Source organism: Colobus angolensis, unplaced genomic scaffold (assembly GCF_000951035.1).
Source record: "Colobus angolensis palliatus isolate OR3802 unplaced genomic scaffold, Cang.pa_1.0 Scaffold190, whole genome shotgun sequence".
NCBI classification, from domain to species: domain Eukaryota; kingdom Metazoa; phylum Chordata; class Mammalia; order Primates; family Cercopithecidae; genus Colobus; species Colobus angolensis.
The window spans coordinates 725,264-737,079 of NW_012115044.1; the positions used below are offsets into that span (position 1 = coordinate 725,264).

General features: G+C 35.7%; 1 protein-coding gene and 1 pseudogene across 2 annotated transcripts in view; both read left to right on the forward strand.

Annotated features, from left to right (window-relative positions):
* Positions 1 to 11,816, forward strand: part of ATP6V1A (ATPase, H+ transporting, lysosomal 70kDa, V1 subunit A) — a 79,447-nt gene that overhangs the window by 2,749 nt on the left and 64,882 nt on the right. The gene's annotated exons all lie outside the window — the stretch shown is intronic.
* LOC105510696 lies at positions 7,962 to 9,141 on the forward strand (annotated as a pseudogene). Its single transcript, XR_001001594.1, has one exon. The product of XR_001001594.1 is annotated as a non-histone chromosomal protein HMG-17 pseudogene (transcript).

The window sequence follows — 11,816 nt, forward strand, 5'->3', positions numbered from 1 at the left end:
GCTTTTAAATATATACTGGTAATAACCTTCCAAATTTATGGTCAATGCAATAGATAAAAACCTCAGATGACTTTATTAAGGCTAAGACCAACTTATTTTCACAGCATGTTTGTTTACTGGTAAATATGGTTCTCATCAAAATATGGGGGAGAAAGGAAGAGGAATGAATTGTACTAAATGAAAAAGTGGCTCTGCATGATCTCTAAGTGGACTAGCACTAGACTAAAAGTCAGAGGATCTTCATTCAGCTCTGCCACTTTAGTTATATGTCCTTTTAAGTAATGCTGGGGAGGGGTTCAGGTTTGATACTTAGGAACCTTCCTATGACATAGTCCCTGGGTAATCTATGTGAAAATATCTTAAAAACTAAGTGATGTTTGTAATCCCCGCACTTCGGGAGGCCAAGGTGGGCAGATCACAAGGTCAGGAGATCGAGACCGTCCTGGCTAACATGGTGAAACCCCGTCTCTACTAAAAAAAATAGAAAAAATTAGCCAGGCATGGTGGCACGCACCTGTAGTGCCAGCTACTTGGGAGGCTGAGGCAGGAGAATCGCTTGAACCCGAGAGGTGGAGGTTGCAGTGAGCCAAAATCACGCCACTGCACTCCAGCCTGGGCGACAGAGTGAGACTCCATCTCAAAAAAAAAAAAGCTAAGTGGTGTGTAAAATGGTAAAGCAGTGTAGCTCAGACTTACATGAATTGATTTCCCAGTGATAGAGACCTAGTTGAAGTTCTGGCCTTACCACTTAATAACTATGTGACTTTGAACAGTGTACTTAAGTAAGGTTAAGTTTTCTCATGTTTAAATCTATAGCATAGGTGCTATTAAGTTAGCTCATGAGTGTATAATGCCTAGAACATATTTTGTAAAAAAAAAAATTTTAATTAATTTGACTGATAACTACTTTGATTTTAAATACTTAATTTCTAAAGAAGACTTAAAACAGCCCACAGAATTGACTGATGTCCCTGTGAGCAGCAGATTTGGGGCCTGAAGAAGGGAGTAGAATTTGAAAAGAAGCTATTACCCAAAAAATGGGGGAACAAGAAAAATGTACTTGTAGCAAAGATTCTAAAACAGATTTATTAATTGTATCTGAAAAATATCAAGATAAAGTCACTTATTTGGGCAACTACAGTGTCTTAATATTTTCTATGTAAAGATTTTCCAAAGCTTGTAATCATTAATATATGGAATCAATTTAAGGAGGCAGTTTTTCAATTTTGAAGTTTTTATTCCTGCAATGGATTATACAAGTATGTTAAAATTGTATAGATTGTAGAGCAGGGACTTTTGAGTTAATGCTTATAAGCTTAAAAATTTTGTGTTTTCAAAAAAATTAAGTGTTTTTATATCTTATTTTTATCCTTATATGAAATAGACAAAGAAATGTAGGGAACATAGTGGAGATGTAAACTAGAGTAAAATTCTTCCCTTCTTAAATTCATGATTCACAAGGATTAGTAGTTTTGCAATGGAAAATGTCAGTAAATTAAACAATAATTTAAGTATAGCTATCATGAGTTTATGAATCATTTAATCCTGAAAAAAAAAATTATTCATTTGTCCTAAGGAAAGATTTTATTAGGAGTTTATTGACTTTTCTTTAATGTTGTCTGTTATAACAAATGTATTTCTTGATTTATGAATGAATTTATTCTTTATGCTAAATAAGTTTATTGCAAATAAATAAATTGTGAGCAGTAAAAATGTTTTGCATACAATTTCTGAAGAGAATATTAAAGTTTTGCTGTTCTCTTTTTCCCCTATGGGGAAATGAAAGCGACTTTGATTATTATAAGTGTATTCATTTATATTTAGTATATACATATTATGTATATACTATATATAAAGTAAATATTTGTGTATAAAGTTCATAATGTGTGTGTATGTATATATAAAGACAGCTGAAGTGGATATGTACCTTCATAGTAACATATTTATTTTTACCTGAAACTATTGAACTGATCTTTAGAATTATATGATTTATTTACATTTGAAACTCCTCTTTCTGTATATTTCTTTGTAGTTAGCTCTAGTTAATAAATTTACAACTGTGATTAGCAGTTTTTAAAAATTAATGGTGTATCATAAGTGTTTTCAGATTTAAATTTTAGAAGGAAACACTTTCTTATATCAAGGTTTTAAAAATCACTATTATTTTTCGTATCATTATTATGACTAACTTACAATAAAAATTCCAGTTTTGGATCTTAACGCTATCTGTTGAAACTGTTCTCTTGGTGATAAGCCTTTAGAAAAAATTTTTATCTGCAATATGCCACATTTTGTTTCTTTTGTGAAAAATAATTAAACCTATTTCACGGAAAATAAGTGGTATATGATATGATATAGAAGAGTTTCAGATGTGCTTGAGCAATGAAAAGCACCCAGACTTTGTAAGTTTTTAGTTCTTAGTTTAATTTTTTTAATGTTTGTTTAAAGGTAAAATAGAGAAGACTAATTGAATTGGAAAATACCTATAAAATTGAAAAAAGGGCATATGTGTAATAATAATAGTATATACATATGGAAAAAGTCGTAAGGAAATGCATCAAAATAAGTTACTATCTCTAGATTGATGCATTAAAGAAAAAATTAAAATTTATTAGTATACCTTCTGTATGTTTGAATTCATAATATCAATAGATATTGCAAAATATTTCTTAATTTGATGTGGAAAATTAAGGCACCTAAATAATTCTTTCATCTTAACTACTAGGATATCTTAAGTGAAAATGTTTTGTCTTATCCAGATAGCTGAGTAAGTTATTTAATTTTATAGGTGTGTGGATATATTTTTAATCTTAAGTATATAAGTGCAGCAGAATTTTAAAAGGCAGAGTAAATCTCAGTGTATAACCACATTTGAAAGGGATAATTCAATCCAATGGTGAAAAAAGCACATATATATCATAAATGTAACTGATACAACTTGCTCATCTAGAAGAAAATATAATCGATCCAATACATTGCAACATATGCAAAAACTGATTTCAGATGGATTAGAGGCTCAAATGTAAACAATAAAATATTTAAGATATTAATCTCCTAAATTTTCTTTATACATACAATCTAGATGTAGTTTTTTAAACCAAGATAGGAAACCTAAAAGTCATGAAAGTGCAGATAGATATGTGAGACTGCATAGAAACGAAGGATTCTTTAGTGGCAAAAATAAAGGACCAAAGACAAAATCAGGGGGAAAAACAGACTCGAAATGTATGTAACAGATGAGTTAACCGTTGTAAGAACTCATACCAATTAAGAAAAAGTTCACCCAGTAAAAATACAGATAAAACATGTCACCAGAAGTTCACAGAAGAGAAATCCAAACATTCAACAAACATAAAAGGATGTGTAACCTTACTAGTAATCAATATACTAACAATGAAATATTACTTCTCTGACAAGCAAAAATTAAATGGTAAACCTACTGTTAGCAGGGATATGTGGAGAAGGATTATCTCATAAAATGCTAGTGGAGATGTGAAGTGCGAGAGTTTTTTCTAGTAAACAATCAGGCAGCATGTGTTAATACTGAGAATACATGTATTTTCCACCCATCAGTCTAACTCCATGTAATCTTTTCCTTAGAAATAAAAGCATCAGTAAGAGTTTACATGAGTGTTAGTTGCAACACTGTTTCAATGTTTCAATGTTAGTAGTGGCAAAACACTTGGAAACAAAGGGAATGCCTGTTAATAGAGGTATTGTTATATAAATTATGGCCTAGACATTTTATAGAATGTCCTGAAGTGATTAAATGGTAGGAGTTAAATCTACTGGTGATTAGAAAGGGTTTCCAAGTACATTCTGAAAGGATTTCTTTCATGTATCTTTTCTTTTTTTTTTCTGAGATAGGATCTTACTCTGTCACCCAGATTGGAGTGCACTGGTGCTGTCTTGGCTTACTGCAACTTCCTCCTCCTAGGTTTAAGTGATCCTCACTCCTCAGCTTCCAGAGTAGCTGGGGCTACAGGTGTGCACTACCACACCTGGCTAATTTTTCATATTTTTGGTAGAGACAGGGTTTCACCTTATTGCCCAGGCTGTCTATCATGTATCTTAAGAAAAAAAAAATTACAAAGTACAGAGAAACATTTGTAATGATGTCTCATTTTTTATAAAACCAGTTGAAAAACACCATGACTTTTGTATATTTTTACCTGGTTGTCACCATTGGAAAGAGGAAATAAACAGAAAAAGGAAAGAGAGTATCCATGGTAACATATTTATATAAAACTACATGTTTGTACATGTCTGTGTATAAAATGGATTATAGGAGACAATGGGCATTAAGGTGAGTTACTTTCTTCCTTACACTTTACATTATATGTTTTTATTTTTACAGTGGACGTGAAGTGTTTCTGTAATTAGGAGAAACAGGGTGGGCATGGTGGCTTATGCCTGTAATCCCAGTACTTTGGGAGGCTGAAATGGGTAGATCACTTGAGCCCAGGAGTTGGAGACCATTCTGGGCAACATGGCAAGACCCCATCTCTACTAATAAAAAATAAAAAATTAGTTGGGCATGGCGGCACGTACCTGCCTGTAGTCCCAGCTACTCAAGAGGCTGAGGTGGAAGGATCACTTGAGCCCGGGAGTTCATGGTTTCAGTGAACTGTGAATGTTCCACTGCACTCCAGCCTGGGCATCAGAGTGACACCCTGTTTCAAAAGTAAAAAAAAAGAAAGAAAGAAAGAAAGAAAAATGTACCACAAAATGATAGGGATTACTAGATAGGATTACAACTTGGCATGTTATTTTTGGTATGGATAATCAGTGCTCTAGACACACTTTCTGCCTTAGAGATGTAGAGCACATTGCACAAGTGTGGGATCTGTCACCTGACTTAATCATATGGCAGAATCATAAGAAAAGTCCCTATTTGGGTTTTAGTATATAAACTGGATCACAAGATTAACTTGCCTTAAGAAAACTCTAAGCAAGAACTTCTTTAAAGAAGCAAAATAGAAAGTATTTATAATTGTTTAATACTTGATTTCTGTCCTTTTAAAAGTATCTCAATAGAATACGTCATTCAAAACCTCGGTAGAAAATAGCAGATGCTTTAGAGTTGGTTCTGCATGCTTAAAGTAGCAGTATTTTTTTCTCATGTTGCTATTTTTCCCCGCTTTTCATTACCAGTTTTATTAATTGCATATATGTGCTTTAATGTAAGCTGTCCAAAGTCTTTTTTTACAAGAGTTGGGATATATGTAAATAAAAATAATTTTAGAGTAGTATTAACATGGCAAAGAAATGAAGGACACCAGACTATGTGAGTCAAATCCTGGCTCTGCTTCCTAGTTGTGTTACTTTGGGGGGGTTACTTGTGTCTTTTTGCATTGCATTTTTCTCAACTTTAAAGATAATAGTATTTAACTTCACTGGATGTTGTGAATAATATAAGAGAAGTGATTGGAATAATAACTGGCACATAAGAGCCATATATGTATTTGCCAGCTGGATGCAGTGGCTCACACCTGTAATCCCAGCACTTTGGGAGGGCAATGCAGGCGGATTACTTGAGCCCAGGAATTGAAGAGCAGCCTGGGCAACATGGCCAAACCATGTCTGTACAAAAAAAAAAACCATTAGCCAGGCATGGTGGCGCACACTTCTAGTCCCAGCTACTCGGGAGGCTGAGGTGGGAGGATGCTTAAGCCTGGGAGGCAAAGGTTGCAGTGAGCTGAGATTGTGCCACTGCAAACCCTGGGTGGCAGAACCAGACCCTGTCTCAGAAAAATATATATATTAGAATAATATAAATATGTGCTATTATTTGCTCAATTAGGTGTAATTTATAATAGTTTTTCTTGCCTTAATTGTTTTAACATTCATTGACTCATCCAATGTTTTTAATTCAGTAGAATGGGTAATACATGTACAAATATGGTAAAATTTATATATTCATACAAGTGTGCTTTCTCTCCCCTCATCCTTATTCTTTTCTTCCGCCATATATTCATCCACAAATGGTAGCACCTCTTCATATTATTCTGGGCCTTACATTTTTCACTTAAGAGTATTACCTTGGAGATCTGTTTACTTTTTTTTTTTTTTTTTTTTTGAGACTGTGTCTAGCTCTGTCGCCCAGGCTGGAGTGCAGTGGCTGGATCTCAGCTCACTGCAAGCTCCACCTCCCGGGTTTACACCATTCTCCTGCCTCAGCCTCCCGAGTAGCTGGGACTACAGGCGCCCGCCACCTCGCCCGGCTAGTTTTTTGTATTTTTTTTTAGTAGAGACGGGGTTTCACCGTGTTAGCCAGGATGGTCTCGATCTCCTGACCTCGTGATCCGCCCGTCTCGGCCTCCCAAAATGCTGGGATTACAGGCTTGAGCCACCGTGCCCGGCTGAACACTCTTACATAATTGCCTTGGTACATAAAATCAGCAACTTTCACAATTATTAACAATTATAGCATTTTACTCTTTCAACGGTATCTATTCAAACTTCGATTGATAGAATTTCAGTGTATAAATCACATTAAGGAGCATTTCAAGTTATATCTAAAATATTTACTATTATTTGAAAGTAATAAGTACAAAGGTCACACTTTTTTCTCATACTGACATTGTTATGTTAATTCTATATGACAGTAACTCAAGCTGTTACATGATGGTAGATCACATACAATTCAGGGATGCTAGAAATGTTAAAAGCACACCTTCCAAAGACTCTAGCTAACTGGCAGATTTTGGCAAATTACTAAGGACAAAGGTGAACTTCTGAACATCCCTAAATTGGAAAGCAATTTGGCAGTGCCCACCAAAATTCAAATTGTGATCCGCCCGTCTCGGCCTCCCAAAGTACTGGGATTACAGGCTTGAGCCACTGCGCCCGGCCAAGATCTGTTTACATTGATACAGTTAAAGCTGCCTCCTTCTTTTTAATGATAGTTTAGTATTCAATTGTATTAACATACCCTCATCATCATGTAACATTTATTAAGCGGTTACTCCTGATACAGATGCTTTCTTAATACTTTAGTTTTATTAACTCATGGAAACCTCATAGCAACCTATGAGATAGGCACTATTTTTCCATATTTAACAAATGAGGAAAACTAGGCATGGGATGATTAAATGTCCAACAGTCACACGGCTCGTAAGTGGTAGGGCTCAGGATTAGAGCGCAGGGAGTCACTTTCCAGAGATTGCTGCCATAATACCACTAAACATGTAGCCTGTCATAGTATTACAAGGTATTTAACCCGCCTTCATATTAATGGATATTCCAATCTTTTGCTTAAGAGGCAGTACTATAGTTGATATTTGGTAATAGAACATTTTGTACACCTACAGTAAATTCCTAGAAATGGACTAGCTATGTCAAACAAAGGTAAGTACAATACTCTACTGGGGATAGGGACAGCTTGGAAAGTAGCTGTAAATAGAGAAACAGGCTGTCAGAAAAAGTTCTTTATTGCGAGCAAATTCTACCTCCACAGTAGTATAAAGCAACAGAAAATAACTTTCCCTATACCTCCACCCTACAAGTGAGCCATTGAGCCATATCAACTTTGATGTCCAAATTATTAGAGCTTAATCTGAGTCTTGGACAACAAACCCTTCTATGCCTCATGGCACGAAAGTGTATTCAAGATGGAGTTAATATTTTCCTAAATTTTCATTCAAGATATTATAAGCTGATATGCCATTAGCCCTGTTCTGAAAATGTAAGTGCATAAAGTACTTAAGAGGCATATCTGACTTCTATACTCCTGAGCTATTAAGTGACTGGAAATTCCCAGAATTAGCTAAACTTAGCAGGACCAGAGGGTGCCCACACAGCCTATCCACAGCCACATATATTATTCTAAATAGACAGACAAAAAACTGGTTTGGTTAAGTTTTCATCTGTTCCCCCTATGCTGTTTCTAGGGTTAAAATTCTCTTAACTAATTTGCATAGGCCAAATAGTCCTTTAGAAATACTCTATTAGGAAGCAGTGTGAAGAAGAGGCGAGAACGACCCCCGGACCGACCAAAGCCCGCGCGCGCTGCATCCCGTGTCCAGCACCTACGTCCTGCCGCCGTCGCCACCATGCCCAAGGGAAAGGCTGAAGGGGATGCTAAAGGAGATAAAGCCAAGGTGAAGGACGAACCACAGAGAAGATCCACGAGGTTGTCTGCTAAACCTGCTCCTCCAAAGCCAGAGCCCAAGCCTAAAAAGGCCCCTGCAAAGAAGGGAGAGAAGGTACCCAAAGGGAAAAAGGGAAAAGCTGATGCTGGCAAGGAGGGGAATAACCCTGCAGAAAACGGAGATGCCAGAACAGACCAGGCACAGAAAGCTGAAGGTGCTGGAGATGCCAAGTGAAGTGTGTGCATTTTTGATAACTGTGTACTTCTGGTGACTGTACAGTTTGAAATGCTATTTTTTATCAAGTTTTATAAAAATGCAGAATTTTGTTTTACTTTTTTTTCTTTTTTTAAGCTATGTTGTTAGCACACGGAACACTTCATTGTTGTTTTTGGGGGAAGGGGCATATGTCACTAATAGAATGTCTCCAAAGCTGGATTGATGTGGGGAAAGCACCTTTCCCTTCTAGTTTTGAGAGATTTCCTCCTGGTTCCCAGGAGGATGGATTCCCTACTTTGACACACATGGCCACCTTGGCACAAAAGCCTTGTGGTATGGAAAAACAAATTTGTTTTTATGTCCTCTTCTCCCTTTCCATCTTTCAGCATAGACTTAACTCCCTTAAGCGCAGACATCTGTTGGGACCTGACCCCTAGTCATTGGTTACCAGTGTGTCAGGCAATCAGGACTTTCCAGTGATGCCACTAAGATGGCACCTGTCAAAACAGCATTGGTTCCATTTCTAGATTGTGGATCTTCAGATAAATTCTGCCATTTTCATTTCACTTCCTGAAAGTCAGGGTCGGCTTGTGAAAAGTTGTTAAACAACATGCTAAATGTGAAATGTCAACCCTCACTCTGAACTTTCCCTGTTCAGAGCATCAGATGAAGACTTCATTGGGTTTTATACTGGCTTTCTGATTTTTGGTAGTCCATTGAAGAAGGGAGTTTGAAAGTTGTTGTATACTGTTAACGATTGTCTGCCCATGTCCTGCCTGAAATACCATGATTGTTTATGGAAAGTATCTTTAATAAAGCTGGATACAGTTTGAAAAAAAAAAAAAAAAGAAATACTCTATTAGTCGACTGGGCCCAGTGACTCACGCCTGTAATCCCAGCACTTTGGGAGGCCAAGGTGGGCGGATCACAAAGTCAAGAGACTGAGACCATCCTAGCCAACATGGTGAAAACCCATCTTTACTAAATATACAAAAATTAGCTGGGCATGGTGGTGTGCGCCTGTAGTCCCAGCTACTCAGGAGGCTGAGGGAGGAGAATCACTTGAACCCGGGAGACGGAGGTTGCAGTGAGCTGAGATCACACCCACTGCACTCCAGGCTGGCAATAGAGTGAGATTCTGTCTCGAAAAAATAAAAATAAATAAATAAATATTCTATTAGTCAACAAATAAAAGCAAAAGTGAGTACATGTTCTGTGGAAGCATGCCTTTATAGGAGTCATGCTGGCAATAACTTGTACTTTTTAAAAAATAATTTTATTGAGATATAATTGACATCTGCACATAAAGTATACAGTTGGATAAGTTTTAATATATGTGTATACACGTGAAGCCAACACTGTAATCAATATAGTGAACATATCCATCACACCCAAAAGAAGTTTCCCTGTGCCTCTTTTGTCCTTCCATACCTCCTCACCTCCCTTCCTTAGCCATCCACTGATCTATTTTCTATCATTATAGGTTAATTTGCATTACGTGTATTGATGATTCATTTTTTCCTTGCTGACTATTATTCCATTTTATGGATATACCATAGTTTCTTTATGCATTCACCCATTGATGGATATTTGTGTTGTCTTTCCACTTTTTGGCCATTATGAATAAAGCTCCTGTGAACATTCATATAAGTCTTTGGACATAAACTTTCTCATGGGGAAATAGCAAGGAGTAGAATGGCTGAATCATATGGTACGTGTAAGTTTAACTTTCTAAGAAACTGCCAAAATGTTTTCCAAAGTGGTTGTACCATTTTACAGTTCTCCTAGCAATATGTGAGAGTGTTAGTTGTTCTACATCCTTACCAACACTTCCTTTGTCAGTCTTTTAAACTTTTAGCCATTCTGATAGCTGTGGAATGGCATTTCATTGTGGTTTTAACTTGCATTTTCCTAGTGACTAATGAGCTTGAGCATCTTTTCATGTACTTTGCCATCTATCTTCTTTGGTTAAGTGAATGTTCAAATCTTTTGCCTATTTTAATTGAGTTTTCCTATTATTGAGTTTTGATATTTGCGGATTCTGGATATAAGTTCTTTGTCAGGTTTATGTCTGTAAATATTTTCTCCCAGTCTTTACCTTGTCTTTTTGTTCTAACAATGTTTTTTGATGAGCAGAGATTTTAAATTTTCATGAAGTCCAGTTTGCCATTTTATTCTTTTGTGGATGGTGCTTTTAGTGTTATGTCAAATCCAAGGTCACAAAGGAAGTTTTATAGTTTTAAGTTTTACATTTAGGTCTACCCTTCATTTTTAGATTTTTGTATATAGTTATGGGTTTGTTTTTTTTTTTTTTCATTTGTGTATACATTGGTTTTACCACCACTTGTTGAAAAGACAATATGCTTTCTCCACTGAATTGCCCTTGCACTTTTGTCAAAAGCCAGTTGTCCATATTACGTGTTGGAGTAGAGGCTTTTTGAGCTAATAAATTTTGTAGAATTTTAAATAATAATACTAGGCAGATTATTATAATAGAGATTAAATTTTATCTATTCATTATAGAATTATATGTGTTCTACTGTTCACAAGATTGAACAAAATGACCATTAAAATTATTAATAAAATTATAACTTAGTTAATAAATTGAATCAAATTTATTATTTTCTTAACACTTAAGAATATTTGACAATAATTTTTGATCTTAGAAGGTCATTCTGTGATGGTAATATTTGGATTCAGCTTTGGCCTCAAGTGAATATTTAAAAAATCTTGGCCATCAAGCATTAGGCCAAAATGTGTATTTAGCATACTTTGAAAGGGTTTTATCAGTTTTCATTCAACGATGAGATTTTCTATTTCCCCTCACACCCTTGCTGGTACTGTCACTGAGCAACATTTAGTAACTGCCTACTATGTGCCAAGGTACTTTACTGGATAATTGGGGTGCTCAATAAACAAAGCAGAGATGGTCCCTGTTTTTCTAGCATTTACAGTCTGGAAGTGAAGACAGACATTGAACAGCTTCTTTCACATTTTTTAATCACAAGAGTAGTAAGTGCTACTAAGGAGCAATATTAAAGACCTTGAGCACATACCAGGGAGCAGACAGTTAATTTCTTAGTAAACCATACTATTTAAAACCTCTCCTCTCCCCACAACTAATTTAGTTAAATAAACCCTGGTTGTTAATCGTAGTATTCTAGGTAAACTGTTAGAAACACAGATTTCTTGTCCTCTGAATTGAGAATGTCTGGACTTTTGACTATAGTCATTATTTAAATCCACATTGTGAGGTGTTTTTTCACCATCTTAGGCAGTATTCTTTTCCTCTTTTATCTTTTGTGCTTTAGGATATATTTTTATTGCAGAGATTTTATGAATTCCTGAATTAAATGCAAACCTATTTATATGACACTCTCTTGTAAACATTGGGTTAATATACCTGAGCACAGTTTATGAACCTTTGTCCTCTTCTATTCCAGCCATTAAATAAATGACAAGATGGATTCATTTAAATGTAGACATCATCTTTTCTTTTCTTTCTTT